Raw genomic sequence first — 20894 nt, 5'->3', positions numbered from 1 at the left:
TGAGTCCTACTCAGCAGCAAATCAACTGACAGGCCTGTGCCAAACTAACAGCAGAGTTGCAGACTCAGGTTTTTTATACGGGGACTCTGAACAGCCATTAGCGGCAGTTGGCTGGCACCGTATTGCTTTAACTCAACCCAGCTTTAGTGTGGATCTGGGAAACAACTAGTGTAAGTGTGTTTGTGTGTGGACGAGGAGGGGTGAGGTCAGTGTCGGCTCACTCACAGCCTGTAAAAGCACTAAAACTGAGAGACAGTCGGTCGGTATTTGCCTGTAGCACATTCATATACACGGCCTTGTCTTTGTCACAGATGCTTGGATGAGTGAAACAGCCTGAAGCGCTGAGCGGAGGGAACAGAGGGGACAGAAACTGGATAATAAAAGGCTCAAAGGGGTGAGACAGAGAAAGCAAGACTGAAAAGAGAGAGAGAGGAGGGCGGGCTCCACGGGAGCAGGAGGAGGTGGAGGAGGATGGTAATCAGAGCCCATATGCCTGAATCCCAAAGTGCCTGGACTCTTCCCACAAAGTCCATTAAAAATTCATTAGGGCCAATACCAGAAGAAGAGTGGAAAAGTGAGACATACAGAGAGAAAAGACAGGAGCACGACAACCTGTCACAGGAGGAAAGATTGAAGGGGAAAGTTCTGACTGCTTTAGTCTTTTCTTATTCAAAGTAAATGTAAGATTTTCCTCTAAATATGAACTTCTAGAAAAACATAGTCCAGATGTTTGTTTTTTGAAGTCATTAAAGACAGTCACCTACATGCCAACATTGATTGTCTTTCAAGCTGTTCATTGTATGGTTTATAAAGGACATTTTCAGATAGCTTCAGACAGTCTCAGACTCATAAAATACTTAAGTCGATCCTATCAGAGTGAGAAAAACCAGTAAATCTTGATTGGGAGCAGAGAATATTTGGCATTTTTGTTCTAAAATTGATTTAAAAAAAGCCGCACAACTATCATTATTTGCTTTCTTTTCAGTTGGATCAGAGAACTAGTTAATTAGAAACTGATTTCTAACATCTCTGAACACATAAGCAGTCAGGATTAGAAATATTAAAAAAAAGATAAATAAAACTAGGAATAAATGTCCTTTTTTTTAACTTCAGCAGTACTTGAGTTAGATGTTGTTTGACTTTTTTTCCGCAAAGGCTTGAAATCGGTGCGGTTTTACGAAAACATGCTGGGAAGGTTTTATTTGTTGGGAAACAATTATCCAGAGGAATGCAGCTTGTTGTGAATAATCCAGATGGAGGGTAATTTCCCTTGGAGAACTTGCTCTTGCTGGAGGTCTTGCCCGAGCCAAGAACATTCATGCCCTGCACCTCACCTGGTGCCACGAAGGCAAATTAGTCACAAAAACGCACAAACATCAAGTAACCTTAGAGGTCACCACAGGTTATGCTTTCCATAGGGTCTTACTTACTGTTATATAGCAGCCAGGAGAAAGAAACAGAAGCGGCAAAGGAGTAGAGAGTGCTTTGTGGCCTTGGAGGGGCCAAAAATAGCGCCACACACACACTCTCTTAAACACACTGGGGTTATTGTTCAACAGTGGGAGAGCCAAAGAGAGAGAGAACGAATACACAGCATGGACCGGGGGAAGAGGGAAAGTACAGAAGTGCGATGAGGACACAAGTGACACAGAGACTGAGGACAGGATGATGTAAGATGAGCAATTTGGTCTCCCTGCTTCTCTCGGCTCGGATCTGTGCAGCGCGTCTTCTAGCACGCACACAGACGTCTTTTCCAGGAAACCGAGGGGAGGAGCAGTAAAGAGGAAGAAAATGCACACACGTCCATAGGGACTCTCTCTTCCAGAACAAGCCCTCCAGGTCTGGTTTACATGCTCCACTGCTAAACTGTAAAGGGCTTGTTAAGTCACAACATAAATATCCATTAGTTTAGGGCAAGACTATGAACAGAGTGTGGTTCGGGTTTTACTCTAATTGAGCAACTGACTAAGCACTAAATTAGTGTGTTTTAGTACTGGTACAGTTGATTTGCACATTTCAGGGAATGACTTTGAAAGCTGCAGAGTGTCAGTCAGCATAAAATAGATGCACAAGTTCTGATTAACTTCAGACACCCTGAAGAAAGTTTAAAGTAGGGCATGAGCTACAGTGTTTTCAACAGAGATTCGGTATTCCCAACATTAATAAAAAAGAAAAAAAATTATAATCAGTATCGGATCTGTCTGAAAGCTGGGAAATCAGTTAAAAAAAAGTATTCTTAGAAATTAGAAATTAGTGTGGCATAAAAAATATAACAGCAATTTCTGCTGTTAAGGATCTCTTAATCAAAATGATGTTTTGAAGTCATATGGGATCGTGGGAGTTGTTCTGGATTTTAACTTGGTTTTTGTTAAATAAATAATGGCACAGTGTAATCTGTGTCATGTAATGATTTTGAGATGAGATTGTATTTATGTCATTTTAGAACCTGCGAAAGACTATATGTTTTTTTAAATTACGTCCTAATACTGAAGCTTAGCATGAAAAGAGGTTGTACCTTCTTTTTCACATCATTTATACTGTGAAAAAAATGACTAGCTCAAATCGGCCAGCGGCTGGCCAGTGAATTTGTCCAGCATAATTTTATATTAACTGACTAAACACCGGGCAAAACCAATGCAATAAATATTTAATTACCCTAGAGAAGTCGCCTGGATGCTAAAGATGCTGACACTGTTCGTGAGAGGTTGAATTTAGGACCCAGGAGTTTGGCATCTAACCACATGGGACACCTAAACAAACACTATCTCTCTTTTTCACACAGTAACAGAAGGAATAAAACAGGAAACAAAAACAAAAACTCACTGTCAGGCACAAAAAGTGAGCCGTTCCAAAAAATACACAGCACTGTCCAAACACAAACAGACACAAAGCCCCAGGGCACTGCACCTGATGCGCTCTCAGGTGAGCTGGACAACCGGACCTCTCTCTGTGTAATCACACTCATAAACAAGCCTGGTGGGAGAGAGAGAAAGTGTGTGTGTGTGTGTGTGTGTGTGTGTGTGTGTGTGTGTGTGTGTACGAGTTCCCCAGAGCTTGTGAAGAACAGCAGAATAATATTGTGTCAGTGAGAGAAGAGTCCTGTTGCTCTCAGGGCGCTTTTAGGTATATTTACTCTCACCAAAGTGACGGTCTGCTCCCAGGACATTAACGTCTCTCCTAAGACATCAATATACGCACAGACACACACAAGCATGCACCTACATGCTTCACCGGCACAAAAGCCAAGGTAAAAAAAAAAATCTAAGTTACACTTTTATATGATATATATTTTGAAATTACCAACATTTATTAAATACGTTAATGATAGCATAATACAGCTTTGAATTCCTGTAAACAGCCACTTTCTCTAACTAAAAGTTGGTCCACCTAATTAATGATTAATGAAAATTTAACCAGGAAAAAATATGACCTGTGAAGTTTACGTGATGCATCAGCTGGTAGCTGTCTCAATCTGATTGTGCAGCGGTGCAACACTGCGATGTCTGGCTAAGTACAAACAACAGCAATACTATGAAGTGTTTCAGTTTGCAGTTCCTAACTGTGACAATCAGCAAAGATGCATGAAATATTAGCTGTCCTCTATCAAAATCATGTGTTCTTGGGCCACATGAAGGAGAGAAAACCCCAAAACCTAAATGTGGAGAATTCAAACTGTGCAGGAGCTTTAATTGCCACACTGTAACACTGTGGGTGACTTTCAAAGCACGCTACGATAAAGGACAAAGGAAACAGGACACTCGGTGTTAATCCCAATGTGACATTAACACTGGAATAAAATGTGAGTGCTTCTAAAATCATAATGTGTCAACACTGCTCGTGGTCTTTGTATTTGAGGTACTGGGAGGTAAAACAAATAACAGTATTAAACACAGTTATAATGCTGGTTTCTGATTATACAAGAGTCTTATCACTTTCAGAACAACTCTTTGTTTCTTTTGCTGTAACATTTATGATAAAATGTCAACAGTGTTTTCATTAGTGCGTGGGAGATGTGTGAGCAGGGCTTTGAATTTTCTCCTTTACAATAAAATACAATCCAATTTTCCTACAGATACACCTATTTATCTAAATCTAAAAGTTAAAAACTTGGCCTGATATGGGAGGGCAACTGTTGAGGGAAGTGACTCTTGTGGAACAGAAACTGTTTTCCAGTTAACCCTGTGAGGTCTTATACATGTTTATACTTTCCATGTCTGCAAGTGCACTAGGGTCCGTTCAGGTCTGAGTGATGTAAATTTTGTCATCAAAAAGTGAGCACAAGGGTCTGAGGATGCCTGTGTGCCTGCCTGTTTTTTGTGACTTGTCCACAGAGAATTAACATTGCAACACACTAACTACAAATTAACTCCAACTGTCAATGGTAGAGAAGTCGACAAGACAGACCATGTTGATTTTTTAAACAAGATTATTTGGTTTACACGTTCACCTAACAAGCAAAATATCCATGGTTCGATCATGGGAAGGGACACAAATACCTTTGGGGTTACGTCAGGAAAGCCATCTGCCAATTCAAAACATGCAGAGCTATCTGCTGTGGTGAACCCATCTAAATAAGGGTGCATATGAAAAACAAACACATGAATGGAAAAAAAAGTGGACTTTTGCAAAGTCAGCTATCAGTCTCTAAATGCCTGCAGCCTCCAAAGCTGCGGGATGCCCATAGGTGTAGATGACTGGAAAAAGAAGTCCAGAAAGCAGTTGATTTGTAGACCTCAAGGGACCAACAGATAGCCATGAGGAGAGCAATGGAGAACTGAAGCTGACAACTAACAGTGTGTGACCTGTGAGACACCCTCTAAGACTGAGGACAAAGGCAGCTGTAACTGGTAATTATCTTTTCACAGGTAAATCTACAGAAATCTTTAAAGACTGTTACTTCCTCTAGACAGTTCTTATCGACCAAATGCTGGCTTTCTGTCATTGTAAGTCTGGGCTTTAAGGTGGAAACCAAAATGCACGCCTTTAAATGAAAAATGTGCTCCTAATGTGCGACACAAAACAAAATGAGAGCTTCGCAGTGATAACGACTGCCAAAAAGTAATAATTCCCCCTGATTATCTTGCTTATGAATCACTGAAAGACAACACTGTAGCCAAAATTAAAATCAGATTAATCATCCAGCCTTACTATTATTCACAGACTATGTACGAGGAGCCCTAGCACGTTAAAGGCCGTTTAATGTCCGATCAAACATTTGCATCCCCACGCACACCTCCTTCTGAAAAAGATGAGGGCTGCAATGCATGTGTGAAAACGGTTAATAATTTCCTTTAAAGTAACTTTTAGGGAGAAGCTGTTACGCTCTAACACAGCCATGTTAAAGGCTACAGGCGCCTCTCTCATCTCCTTCACTCTGTGTACCTACCTCACAGACTGGTGTTAATGTACTGGCCCGGGCAACAGCTTGGGAGAGAGCTGCCAGCTGACTCTCCACTTCTGGTTCAACAAAACACTGCCTACACTCACTACTGCCCATAACTCTCTGTGCACACATCTGTGTGTAGGAGCGTATGGGTTCAACAACTGCCAAATCACTACAGCATTAACTCAACATCTATATAATGTGTGTTTTCAAGCTTTTATTTAAAAAAATAGGAAAGATCCAGATCACCTTTAAAAGATGAACTGGTTGGCTGAAAACTATATATAAATACGCAGGGAGGAAAAAAACATGTGTAGGTTACTGTTACTGTAACTGTGTTTTAAAAGGTCAATGGGTCAAAAGGTTGGTTTTGTCACACAGGAGCAAATTAGGTGTGCCACCACCCAGCTACATATCTGTCAGGTCTAGAAAATTTGTGTGTATTTAAGAAATAGGTGGCACTTTTGGGAGGTGGTTTCCTGGAATGTGCCACTAGAGCGGGACAGGATGTTAGCAACTCTTGTATGCACCACAACAACAGATCTGTTTCCTGTGTGCATATGCATGTCATTTCTAATATGTGCTGAAATCAGGCAACAAATCAAAACCGCTGCAGGCAATACTGTCCTATAATTACACAACGATATTGCATCTCAGAACTGCTATATATAAGTATAGATGAGGAGATTAAAAATTATTACTATAACACAACACTGATGCTTCTTACACCATGTGACCGTGTTCTACTATCAGCTTGTAATACTTATTATACATGTGTGTGTATAGGTTTCATGCATGTGAATAAAAACACATAAAACCACATAAATGTTATGCTACCTGAGATTTTGCTGTACCGGGGATATCAATGGCCTTTAGCCTTAGAGCATTAACTAATACTAACATGGTGTCAATCAAGCTAAAGAGGCTCTTGAAAACCAAACATCTTCTGAGAGACACTTAAGAGATTGCCTGAAAGTGTCTCATAAGGGGATGGGTATAAGTTATAAGCTTGCAGAGCTTCTAGTAAGTAAAATAAACTGTATGTAATGCTCAAAAGTGTTTTCATCTGGCAATATAATCAAAACTCTCATTGATTTTCTGCAGATATAAACAATAGTGTGCCTTGAAATGTTGCCCTACTCTTTGATGTGGATGTGAATGACCCAGAGTCCTCTTGCTGATACAGGCTACTAGTAAAAACATAAAATCCCATTCCTCCATGAGTGTGCAGAGATCCACCCAATTCCTCTGTTTGGTACGTGCGTCACAATTAGCAGCGTAGCTGACGGTGCTACATTAATTGAATGCAACTATCCCCACAAGTATTCTGTCAGAAAATCTGCATGTACGCACATAAACGTTCACACTTTTAAATGCGCACGTGAGCACAGGTGCTACAGAGGAGCTGGCATCCAAACAGTAAATGACAGTGACACACAGAGCTGCTGAAAAGATTCACAGAACCAGAAAAACAAGTCCACAATAACAGCTACAGGCCGAAACACCCAGTGTGTGTGTGTGTATATTTATGTGTGTGACCGTGCGTCAGTGCTGACTCAGTGCGTGAATGTGTTTGTAATTCAGCCTTCACAACGCAAACTCTCCTCCATTCTCTCGCCCTCTCTAACTCTCTGTCTCCTAGCAACCAGACACTTAAGGCCTAAAAATAAACCTTCAGAAATGAACAGAACAAAAAAATAAAGCATAAATGGCAATTAATCCTTTCAAGCCTGGAACACGGACTCAAATAGGCCAGGTATTAGAAAGAAAAGAGCAGAGCTGGAGCAAGGGAGTAAGATGAAGAGACACAAGAGAGAAAAAGAGTGGGAGTCTGAATCTGCCAGCAACAGGTAGCTGTCAGGAGATGGAGGTCTGCACAACATGACAGTGTGTGTCTGTCTGTGTGTGTGTGTGTGTGTGTGTGTGTGTGTGTGTCTGTGTGTCTGTGTGCACGCAAGAGGGTGTGCATGCATGTCCACTAGCTTTTGAGTGCTACACAGGAACTTTTCCACCCTTTCCAAAAGCCGGGCAAAGCAAACATAGACTCAAGCGTTAAAACAACTCAGTTGTCCTGCAACACGGTTCATGGTAAGCAGAGTTTAAAGAGAACAAAAGGCAGCATCATGTGACACCTGTAACACTCGGGATGGAGCAGGAAGCTCTACCTCCACCACCTACGACAAATACTTTATGGCTTATTTGGAGTAGAGTATATCTACAGCATGATATTATTACTGCTTAACATACATACCTCAGGAGAAGGCACTTCTGTGAAATCATAACCCATAAAGGCAGTTTTTTTCATACCGACTAAGATAAGGCAAGCAAATGACTTGAAATATGGCACACCAAGTTCATGAACTCCATGAACTTGGTAGGCAGGGCTGGATTTTTACAGTATGCCATTAATTCCAACTTTATGTATTTATGGTGCTGTAATATAGCACAAAAAAGACTTTTGTTTGCCATAATAAATACAGCGCCCTCTGTTGGAAACACATTAAATAGTAGTACAGGTGCAGTAATTCACCTGTTGATTCATTAACACATTGCTGACTTTTTGTGACTGCCGGACTGGAATGGTTCGGCATGCATGCCAGACGATGCAGCAACCTGTAGCCACACATTAAGTGCTGTTGGTGCAAGACACTCGCGCTCTGTCTCGCGTTGTCTGGCTTCAAGGTGAGCGATGGAAGTGGCTACCAGTAACAGCACAGGATGCTGGTGACTGACATACAACAAGGTAGTAAATACACTGGAGTGTTACTCAGGCAACTGGGATTTTGCAACTTCCCTTTCCTTGTTTTAAATACAGTAGATTTCTGGCTAGATACTGGAAAGTTTGTATTTTAGTTTTTATTCTAAAGCATAAAATATGCAAATAGCTATCTCACTGGTGAATTTAGAAATTTCTTTGATAAGTGCCTTAAAGAGACCACAGAGGTTCCCTAAGACATTCGACACCATCGCACCTAAGATGGCAGCTGAGACCACAGGCCAGCTAAGTTCTAGCCACGTCTTTGCCTTTCATTTTGGTGATTGCACTTAGGGCTTAAAAACCATACAAAGTTTTATTAATTTGGGATGACTTCTGAATGAATCAGGATGAAGCTACCTTCCAGGTTGCCTGGGTAACACAGCACATCATTATGGTGGGTTTTCATTATTCATTTTGCTCTTCAGCGCCAAATAAACCCAACTCAAACCTCACTTGTCCAGTACCATCGATTCCTCCTGTGCATTTCCCATTTTTTGCCACATATCTTTAAATCATACAGCATAACAAACTACATAATCTTTTTTCTATAATGGCTGGCACCACATAGAAAACCAAAGCAATTAACACGTAATGCACCGGCACAAGTACAAACGCCGGCAACAAAGTCAGCCACTTACGAAGGTTACGTCGTGGGCTCTACAAAGATTCCGGTGCAGAGGTCTAAATCAGTCATTATGCACAAGGTCGAAAAGACTGTGACTAGATTCTGCCAGTGTATGCATTTGTTTTTTTTCCTCCTTTATTAGGAAAACTTCTCTTTTAAGTTCCCAAAAGCAAACAAACACTTGGGAACCGCTGAGAGTTAGAAACAGTCCAAATTCTTTCAGCTTCAATGCAATGATCAGTGTAGCTGTTCTCTTAGGTGTAAGAATAGAGCTTAGGATTCAGTCAAGGATGAAAATGAGAAGACATGAGCATGGACAGATGACTTGTCAGTGGCTTAAATCTTTTTGGCCACCTTGCCTACTCTTTTAACTTCAAATATAGGGTTTGCTTTGTCCACTGTGTTTCCAGTTGCTACAAAACTACAAATAAAAGTTGCATGGTTTTCTTAAAAACAACAACAATGTTTACCAGCATGATGGTTTGAACCCATTTTGATGTGCATCAATTTGTTGCAAAGAAAACAAAGGGTGTGGGAGTTATGAAGCACATCATGTGTGTTGCCGCTAACATGTCGCACGTCAAACGACTTTGCAAGGCCACTCGCTCTTTGATTGTAAACGCCCCTATTGTGATTTTTTTTTCTTCTGCTTCCTGCAACACAAAATAAACAATCTTATGAAACACAGTGAAAGACAACTGAGTCATGAACACACACATACACAGAGGGCTATTGTCTTGTCTGAAGGCGACACATTGCCGACACTTGTTTTACGGTGAATTATCATTCTGGATGCGTAATGACAAGTGAGAGACAAAGCAGTGAGACACCTGATCTTTACACCAGATGTCTAACAATTTAGGATGAGCTGCTTCTTTCTAAAACATTTCAGGACTGTGCTCTGGAAGCAAGAATATTTATCACTATGCCTTTTAAAGTAGAGAGACAAAGCAGTGCCTAGTGTCTACCAAAACTGCCACTCTAGCAGCAGGTTTCACAGACATGTTTAGGCCAAGTTTAAAATAACTTCAAGAAAAAAATTATGGTCTAGCACTTGACTTCCTAAGTCTGCAAAACTGAGCCTATGTATGCTATTCATGGTTTACTTCAAAATATTACAATGTAGAAGTGGATAATTACAATAAAACTGAAGCCTAAAGGTTTACATTTGGTTGACTGTCAAAGTGAGCAGCAATACTTCACAAATCAAGGCAACTCTTAGCTCATTTCCCCATTAATGCATTAAATTAATACCATTATTGTGAGGGTCACGATAAACTGAATCTGCTTCATTATAGTTTAATGTCAGATCTCCACATATAACCGACACTTGGAGCACAGGCGCATGCACACAAGCTCACTGCACTCAAGGATAAGTCTCTCTATTGGAGTGATTTTTAAATCAGAGCTTAATGTGACTGTACTTGCACAGACACCCGTTTATATAGTCACCTTATTTAATTCATTAATTTAGGTTTTTTCCCCACCAGGCATTTTTGTTGGTGGAAAAACTCTGATGTGTTTTGGAAGGGCTCAGTGAAAAGTGCAGGAGTGACAGATGGACCATATAGTAGAACTTTAGGTCTAAGGTAAGTAAATAAAGCGCCATTAAGAGCCACTGTTATATCTTAATACTGCTTTTACAATCTTTCCTATAATTGTTTCCATTCAGTTTCCATAAGCTAAGTTTTTAAGCATTAGTGAAAACCTTTATGTTCTCTTACAAAGCACATTGACTGCCCCTGACCTGGATTTCTGCTTTTCATATAACAGTTTTATTGAAGGACAAGTTAAATAATGAATCTCTGAGTCTAATATAGATCGGTGAATAAAGAGTTAATCCAATAAACCTGCTTCCACAAATTCTATTGTTATAATATTGGGTTTTTGAAATGTTGATGGCATAACCTCTTACACAAGTGGAGGTCTTTAAAGCGAGTGCCGAAGGACATGGTATACTTGGATAAAAAGGTAGTAAACCTACTGAGGGCAGAGTTGGTCCTCTAGTAAAGCTGTTCTTTATGAAGGGTCCAAGTTCTAAGTCCTGCAGCCAACAACTTTCAATATCTTACACAAAAAGAGCTCCATCTGATTAAAATCCAAAATTTATTTTGTTTAAGATGTCTTGGGTATTCATAGTTTTTCAGATAAAAGGTTCAGTAGAGGTGGACCCAACTATTTGATTATTTGTATGCTTTTAAATAGGCAGATATTTAAAAGTTTAGTGTTTTACCTCTGAAAACTACTACTTATGTGCATGTGGATTCTGTCTGAGGGTGTTGAAGAAAATCAGGCTTGACTGGAGTTAAATTCTTTTTAATTAAACCTAAAGGCACTAGTCTTTAATAAGTTGTGTGTAGTAAACCAAAATTTAGTGTATTTTGCTGAATGTTTCCTGATGGATGAAGGCATAAAATTCAGCTTTGACAAAATAGTTGAGTCCCACAGATTTGTCCACCTATCTTTTACACAGCTTAGTTTTGGAGTTCTATAAAGAGTAAAGAACACTGAAAGTCTCACTCAACCAGGAAAAAAAACAAAAACAAAAACAGCATAAAGTTGTGTTATATGCTTACATGCTCTTAACTTTATGCAAGAGAAAATAAAGTATAAAAAATGATATTTTTCACAAAGAAACTCCATCTTGTCATTTTGCGACATGGCGCTGCTTTGCGTGCACCCGGATTTGCGACATGCTTTACAGTAACTCAAAACAATGGACGTGCGACAGGTTGCAGTTTCATGCCTGGACATGCAACAGGGAGAGACAGCTATACAGGCAGCCCAAGAAGAAGCACTTTTACCGAAAAGAGGGGGTACGTCTGTGATTTGGTTACATTTTGGGTTCAACAGCACCAACACAGAGCATAAGACGCCCATTTGCAAGCTATGCTATAAAACTACTCCTGCACCCGATGACAACACAACAAATCTCTTCTATCACCTACAGAAGACAAAAAAGAAAACTCAAGAATGCAGAAAAATCCGAGGTAAACCAAGTTGTGGAACGACGGGAGCAAGTTGGGAAAAGAAAAACTATACCAGCTGAAGATACAGCAATCTTTCGCACAAGGCACGCCGTATGAAAAAATGCCCCAGCGCCATAAGCAAATCACAGGAGCCATCTCACGTTACATTTATAAAGGCATGGCCCCTGTTTATGTAGTTGAGAAGGACAGCTTTTGTGAGCTCGTCAAAGTTTTGGATCCGGGGTACGTTATCCCCGGTCGTAAGCACTTCAGTAAAGTCGAGTTGCCTCGCTTATATGACGCATGCCGGGCCAAAGTAGAGAAGGATGTTTGCAGTGTCGTGCATTATGCCTTGACGACTGACCTATGGACGATCAGAGATACGCAGCCCTGCATGAGCGTAACCATCCATTTTAGTAACAAAGACTGGACCCTCTGCGTTCGCTGTTTACAGACTGCGTACTTTCCAGATGACCACAGGTCAGGTGGTATATCGTGATATATATATAGTTATCGTGATATAAAATAATTCATATCATGATAAATATTTTTTCCATATCGCCCCGCCCAAGTTGGGCTTAAACCTAGAAGAACCGTTCTAGGAAAAGTGCTGTCATTTGTGTGCTGGCAAAAACACTTTCATTTCCTACAGTCCAGCTACCAACTAAGTAAACAACCACATCATGTGACGTGACGTTCTTGCAACAGGTTGTGACAGTTAAGGAGAATTGATTGATCGCTGCAATTCAGTCACGCGAGCGAGCCAAAAAGACAGTGTGGGAATCATCCATCAACTTCTACCACCAACTTCCTTAAATACTCTTCGACTGGATGGGGATGAATTAAACAAATTATTTAAACTTGTAGGAAAAAATTTCAACATTTGCTGAAAAAGGAATTTAGAATCACTTAAAATAAGTTTTAGTAGTACAACAAACATGGTGCTCTGTAGCAGAAATGCCATCTTTATGTTTCCTACTAAACAGAGCAATGCTTTCACTGCAGGGACGAATCATCTGGCTCCTGCTTCTGAACAGATGAAAGCTAATGTATCTATTGAGAAAGAAATGCATGGTCCTCGTGTGCTTTCTTTATTCCATTTTGTTCTCAGGGCTATCAGAATATCTCCATAAATATGTACTAATGGATCTTATATATATATTTTTAAAAAGTGAAGAAAAGATTATTTCTTAAACCCTGTCATAGTTTGCCAACCTCCTAATGTTGCTGTCAGTTGGCAAATACTACGGATACATTTGAAGCTCACAGACTCATATTTTATTCTGATACTAGTCTGTATTGCATGGAAATCACGCAATTATGATCTGTGCCATGTGTCTCTGTAATATTCTCGGGATGCACAGTGTCCCGTATATTTTTGTTAATTCTTCTGCTCAAAATAGGCTTTTAGGGTTGACTTTGCAACACAACTGATCAAAACAGAAAGCTGTGCATTTTCCTGATACTTTTGACCAGTGTATCATTACAAAGAGAGAAGGAGCCACATATGGTTTCCAGACACATTCTGTTTCTACATATTTCAACCTTTAGTAAACCACTCGGCTGTGTACAACTTGAACGAGCCCTTTTATCACTTCCATAAGTTTCTAACTACTCCTACACTTAGACTTCATAATCTCCTTACAATGCATGTGCAGATAAATCATTAATTTTATTTTGCATGTTTCGTATGAAGTCCGATAAACTTTTAAATCCTGACGAATGAGCAAAAGAAGAAAATAAAGATCTTCCCAAATAGAATACCTGGGGATGTATTATGTCTGTGCGTGTTTGTTATGAGCTGGGTGCTGTTGTTCAGATTGGAGGTGAGAGTTGAATAGGTAACTGGCCCCCGGGAATCGTGTTTTTCTCACTCCTCTGGTGCTGCTAACTGTGCAGATGGTAGTGAGCATTCACAGTGAGTAGTAGGATACAAACAAACACACGCACACGTGCTTACCTGGAGTTTCTACAAATGTGTGTGACTGTGTGCAGAAAACATCAAAGCATCACTTGGTGACCACGGTCAAAATATCCCTGCCCCACACATGCACACTGATGAGCACTCCCATGCAGACTTTCAACAGGGGAGAGATAAACCTGAGGGTGAAGCAGAGGGCTGGCGGCCTGGTATTTTAAACAGGCCCTTGGGTGCTGAGTGAACAGGGAACACAGGAAGCTTGCCAACCAGCGTTGTTGTTCTTAACACCTTTCTGCTTCTTGGAAGAGAACATATTTGTAGCAGAGTACAACATCCTGCTTCCAAGGTGCTAATAAATGGCTAAAAAAAATTAGGGATGGTAGATTTGACTGGTGAACTGCATCATGATGACAGTGAGAGAAAAACACTGAACATAATTATCCCGCTTAGCTAATTACAATGGAGTAGCAGTGCGGAGTTGATCAAAATTAGGGTCATCACATGCTTAATTCAAATTCCTTTATGACAAATATAAGATACTTTCTATTATAATGTTACAAAAGTTACTTTTGTTACAAAAGGTGCTTTTGGACTCTGCAGTTGTGGCATCTCCCTGGGGTAACTACCCATTGGGAACCTCAAAGTACATACCTTCTTAGTCTTGTACACCCGAAGATTGGTATACAAGACTAAGACTAAATTTAATTCCTTGCACATGTGGACTCAGTAAAGACTTTACCAGCAGTTCATTACTCTGAGAGAAACTGAGGACACTCGCTAGCAAGTCATCAATTATGGCCTAAATCAGGGGTGGGCAATTCATTTTCCCAGGGGGCCACAGCTTATGAAGAGATAAAAATTAATATTAAGCAGAACTGAGTTTAGATTATTGGAGCGGCCCTCCACAGCAGTCCCACTTTTTCTCATGTGCCTCCTTGGGAAGATTTATTGACAACCCCTGCCCAAAACGATACCCCAATCTTTATCACTTTTTTTACTCTGATGGGGGCCCAAATTTATAAAATGAACACTGTATTGTTTTCTCTACGACTTAAAACTGTGGCCACAAACTCAACAGTAAAACATTACTAAACGTTACTGAGGTCATAGACCTAGGAAGCTGAGGGCGGACCTAGGAAGCTGAGGGTGTTACAACTTCTTCTTTCTGTAGCCAGAGGGGTCACACCCTACTAATTACTATAAGCAATGCAATTTTAAGATACTTCCCAAAAGGCTTCCCTTTTGAGACCTGGAAACTCTTTTACGAGACTAGCAGCAATGTAGGGCCCAGTGATCACAGGAAGGCAATGACATTAAGCAACTTGTAGCGACAAGTAAAGTGTAGCAACATGGAATGTGGGTGGATGCAGAGTTAAACTTTTGAAATTTCTAATAGCGACCAACGATCAGCTGCTTTATGGATGGACCGGGCTTTGTACTTGAAACTAGAGATAAAGACCGTAAACTCTTCAGCCAAATATTTACTGAGATCGGAGAACACAAAGCCGAGGGAGAATAACCTAACTTCTATTTGCAACTAGAGAGATATTTAAAAGAATGCAGGTTTAAAACATTTCCCCACAGGCTTTACTTTTCAGACCCTGAAGCTATTTTCCCTCTTATTCATTTTTTATCAGCTTGTTTACACAGGTTTTTCAGTTGGCACTGCTGCATTCATATCCTCCACCAGTCACTTATGTCACTGCGGTGGGAGATTAACCACACTAATACAGTAACTATAAAAGACCCTGAAAACTGATTTCTACTGCCATCCTCCTCAAGTCTGGCAGTCCAGACGCACAAAAAAAGTTTCAACAGTTATAAGAACTATGACAAAAGCACCTTTAAATTACCTTCATGGAGCTATGTGGAATCAAATACATTACATAACAGACAAAGTGTTTAAAGGAGCACTCAGAGAATCACTTGTATTACTGCTCCTTAAGGCTTTCAGTTTTGTCACACCTACAACAATACCAAACAGTGGGTATTACACAGAAATACATGAACATTCAATGCCTCTGACGCTAATAGACTTTGTGCCCTCAGTGGTTCCTGTGCGTCAGCAATGTGTGTGAACAGCACCAAAAATACACACTACTTCACTAGGTCCCATCAAGCAATTCCTTCCTCCACTTCTAGTCTATTCCTCCATCTGTCCCCCAATCCCTGACTAACACACCCCTCTTGCTTATGTATCCAACCCTGTGTGCTTTCCTGCCATTCTTCTATTGCAGCTAATTTTAGATGAAGGAAAAGGTTCTGTCCACATCTGCTAGTCATTCTTTAAGATGTGTGTGTGTGTGTGTGTGTGTGTGTGTGTGTGTGTGTGTGTGTGTGTGTGTGTGTGTGTGTGTGTGTGTGTGTGTGTGTGTGTGTGTGTGTGTGTGTGTGTTTGGGATTGAGAGGAGACAGAAAGGAAACTGGTAAAAGGTCAAAGGGAGAGAGAGAAAGAGAAAAAGGGAGAGGCGGTGGAATGGGTGCTGAAAAGCAAATAAAAGGAAAGGTATAAAAGAAACCAGGATAAAGACAGAGTCAGCGTCCCAACCAGAACAAAACGTTCATCGTGACTGATATACAATTAGATTTACAGGGTTCCCCTCTACAGTCACTCGGCAGTGGTGAACCATAACAGAAACAAACTGCCTTCACAAGTAGAGAGAATGTGAAATAAACAAAGCATCATAATTTTGCTTGATTTACGGAGACAAGCGGACAAATGTAACGGCGTAGAGCTCAAAAACAGCATTTACCCAAATGACCAGAAATCATCCAAATGGGAATAATTTGTAGTCTATAACAAAAGACAGTGAGGACACACAACGTTTAGTTTTGGAATGCTGGCCACAGGAGCCAAACAAAGGATGCTCACATTTCTTTTTACAGGAGCAGGATAAGAGGTGATAAGGCTTCTTAATGCTGTTTTAAATTAGCCTCCAGCTTCATTTGCTAGAGTTACAGAAGTTGAGTTTAAGTTTAAAACTTTTGTCTATATTTGACAATAAATAACAAATATCTCATTAACACTGTTTTGTTTTTGCAAAAGCTTGGTCCTTGTAAAATGATCCTTTTCCTTTGTGTTTATAGCGCTGAGTCACGAGAGTGACAACAACAAATGCTGGCTGATTCAGTAAATTCAACATTTATCATGCTGTCTGCTGGAATACAGACTGCAATGTTATGTTATAATGGGAGGTTAGGGACACTGATACATTTGTACATAAAAAAAAACTATTGCCATCCAGGTTTTTATCTCAAACGTTTGACATATTTTCTTAATTTTGAGATATTTCCTCAGGGGTTTTAGCTAGTAAGTTACAATTTTGACATATGTAACTTCAAACTGTGATCTAATAACACAAATTTTGGACTGATTTTTATTTTCTCCGAATGGTGAAAAAAAGCTGGCTCAGGGGGTTGGATTAGATTAGGCGACAACATCCGATCTGTTGTTCTGTGTTTACTACGACTTATGTTATGTGACGTCAGCAGCTAAAGTAACATCAAAGGGTCAACAGTGTGTAGGTTCGCATCTGAAACACCAAAAACTTTTCTTTTTGTGTTTACTGAAATTATTCCTAACATCCTCACAGTGAGGATACACATTTATAATTTAACACTGACATTGTATTGGTACATGGTACCAGAAGACACAAAAACCAAGGTTATTTGATTGGAAGCAGGTGGAACGGTGCATTGCTACGTAAACACTGTAAATCTGGTGTTTAGGTGTTGAATAAATGGAGCTGCAACAACAAATTCTGGCTGGTTCATGAAATTAACATTTATTGGGTTTTCTGCTGCAACCAAAGGCTGCAAGTGGAACAAACAAAGACTTGTATTGTCTTGACTAGTGTGGTCTGACGTGGTCCTGTACTTCATCACCTAGAATGGAGAGAGCAAACGTCCAGAAAGAGAAAACACTGACAGGCACTCACCGGCCTGCAAATGCACACAGCACTCACACATACAGGATCCTGGCAGTCACCGCTGTGCGTCACAGTGGGCTGCGAGGGGGACACAGAGGGCAGAGCGCAGCGTGTTTATGTGTGTGCGCTTATCCCATCGTAAACAGGGACAAGAGACACATGCAGTGTCACCGCCTGTCACCACTTTCTCCTCTTCCCTTCACAGTTTCTGCCCTACGCTAACTTGCGCCTGTCTTCTGTCAAGCGATTTTCTTATGCCCTTGCCCTCGTCTTGATCCCCTCCCCCATCCCCCACCCCCCACCTTCACCTCCTCCAGTCTCTTTCTCGTCCTCTAACCCCAACCCACTTGGTCAGCTTGTTAAGCATGTCTCCTAAAGCTGATTAAGTAGTGTTGATCAGCCTTACGTAACACTCACCTCGCACAGACACCACTGCCAGCCAGCAAGTCAGCCAGCCAGCATACCGTCTTTCTGGCTCTGTGTATGTGTGTGCAAGAGATTTGGAGAAATCAGAGAAGGAAACTTTACTTCAGTGAACATTGCTCTGCATGGTGTATTTGCAGTTGCAACAAGCACACACGCGCTAAGTCAGTGCATGATCTCATTGATATGAGCATATCTGCCCCACAATGCTGGAGCGTGCACTTAATTGGGGTCTTCCCAGGGTTGGACAAACGAGTGTCTGCTCCTGTTGCATGGTGTGCAGATAATCACTACTTATGCCCCTCTTAGCACTGGGCTGCCAAGAGAGGCAACGCAACCCCTACACTGAAGCACACAGACATACTTGATGTGACAGGCCGAAGGCATAAATGAAGAGAGCGCAATCCTACCAACCACAGGGGTGTGCACACACACGCATACATGCACTTTAAACACTGTTTTGGTGGTGCAGGTAAAGAAAGCCCTGCACCAGATTAATTGGTGGGGTGATTGAGTTAATGTGGCAGTGCACACAGGCAGGTTAAAAAGGTTGTCTCGGTCGGCTCCTCTCCTCTCCTGGTTTGCTCTCGCGTTCTGCCTCATGGGAAAGATTAGAAACCTCAGCTGGAGCAAATAAAGCTGGACGTTATGCAAGAGTAAGAGAGAGAGAGAAAAAGCGAGACAGAGAGAGAAAGGCTGATGATGATGTAACTTGAGAGAAGAGCAAAATAGAGAGATGAAGAGCAGGAGAGAAAGAGATAAAGAGACAGAGCTGTGATAAGAGCAGATGACCAAGGTCCATTGTAGCCTGAAATATGTACCCTACTGTACTATATGGTTCCAGCCACCCTTCTAAACAATAGCAGCTGATCTACACTGCTACGCAATGAGCTCAGCTGTAAACACACAGATGCCCTGCACTGGCAGAGAGCAGTCCTCTTCAGTCTTGCACATCCTTTGCACCAACAGCACACAAAACCAGACTAATGCATAATGTAAGGTCAATCTCAGACTTATACTTGGTTTCATTAAGGCCTTCCTGAGTGACACATGGGATTGTGTTCCCCATTCAACCTACAGTGTGATTCAGCTGGGCTGTCAGACCAACGCAGAGAGGCAGGGATAGTGAATGCAGTGGAAGTAACACTATCCCACTGCTTAAATTGTAAAACAGATAATATGTGAATAATGGTTACTGAAGTGCTGCAGAAGTTAGAAGATATCATTATTGTGACATAAAAGGGTTGTATTTATTATGTTCAATTTAAATTATCACCTGAAATGCACTGATGGTGAGATTTTGATACCAATAATGATGATTGTGTTAATTAATAATATTTTTCTTTAAGGGGAAGCAAAGATGTATAATCAAACACCGGCTCTTTGTCAAAAGTGTCTTTGATTATTTGCGAGCAAAAGGTTATTCACACCAAGATAAATATCTGCCCTGATATATGATACGTTATAGACAGGTTAGTAAAGTTCCATTACATTGTTGTATTTATATGATTTATAACATTTCAGAAAAGTCTCTGCCTGGTCTTTGAAATCATAGAGCAACACTGTCCCACTATCACCACTTGGTAATGTTACAACGTATCGAAACAAAGATCAAATGCAATTACATCATCTGTTTGTGCACCCCTGGGAAAAAAATTAATATTCAATCAATGGTAAGTTAACTAAAGTGCGACAGGCTGTGAAGTGTTGGTAAAATGTGCTGTCACTGTGATATCCTGCTTGCCCTGTGGTCCTACACTAATTTAATCAAGTGCTCTTCTCTCTCTAAATGCACTGAAGTAAACATCTAATCCTGACACTAAACCCTCTATCCTGGTGTTGTTTAGAAGCTGCTTGGATTCCACATTATAATATTATCAACACAAGAAATCTTGATTTAGCTGATAGCTTATCATCCAGCAAGGCAGCTGATACAATGCAAATAAAATTATTGCTAACTGGATGGTGTATTTAGAACTGGCATATGTGGTGTGAATTAATTGAAAACAATTCCATGTCAGTTACTCAAAGTAGTTTTGTTTGCTGCTCCTGCTCTCTAATTTACAACTTGTTGACAGGTTACACGGGGACAGGAAAGTCATTCAAAGGAACATTTATTAAAAGCTTTAACACAAATACGAGCCAGAATGACAGCAGAAAGTGGGTGTTAGAACAAGGACCGGGTCTGGACAGCATGATAAAGTCGCATGTTATTCATACATAATAAAGTAAATGTTCTACTTCCGCCAGAAAAATTGTTATAAATATTTATCAACAGTGAGCTTACCCACTTCATACACTGGTGATGAGAAAACCAGCTACAATAGATATACTTATTAGTGGATGTTTCAAGATTTGTACATTTTTTTTTTTCTTGGCAAACTGCAAATTTAAAAAAAAAAAATCACAGGTGTGAGGAGACACAGAAAGAAGACTATAGGAGGAAGGAAGTGAAAAACAAGAAATGAATGAGCGATGGGGAAGGAAGGAAGTTCACAGAGATAAAAGACTGATTGGAAGAGAGAAAGAGAGCACGATGAACTTTCTCCCGTCAGTTAGTATACTGTTATGTATGAGCTGAGTGTACACACACCGATTACCTTCGCTCGGTAGGACTCATAACATGAGGCGCAACCTCCCTGTTTGTGCTTGTATGTGGCGTGTTTGTGGGTGTAGGGATGAGAGTGTGAGCATACAGTGGTGATACCTCTCAGTTACATGTCACGCACCCAGACCTGAATTCACATATTGTACCAATGGCATACATGAAATCTATTGTCCTGAGCGCTCAAATGGCTCTAATCATCCATCCAGGCTGTAAGGTGGCACTGGGGGTTTCCCATGAAGCGACAGCTGCACTGGCTTCTGGTTACACCTCCACAGCAT

At 40.7% G+C, this 20894-nt stretch overlaps 1 protein-coding gene across 1 annotated transcript in view; it reads right to left on the bottom strand.

The window, feature by feature from the left end:
* The window catches only part of erfl3 (Ets2 repressor factor like 3), a 61905-nt gene that overhangs the window by 26341 nt on the left and 14670 nt on the right, over positions 1-20894 (bottom strand). The gene's annotated exons all lie outside the window — the stretch shown is intronic.

The sequence above is a fragment of the Neolamprologus brichardi genome, chromosome 11 (assembly GCF_056152115.1).
Source record: "Neolamprologus brichardi isolate AB-2024 chromosome 11, ASM5615211v1, whole genome shotgun sequence".
NCBI classification, from domain to species: domain Eukaryota; kingdom Metazoa; phylum Chordata; class Actinopteri; order Cichliformes; family Cichlidae; genus Neolamprologus; species Neolamprologus brichardi.
This window is presented reverse-complemented; position numbering and strand designations above follow the sequence as displayed.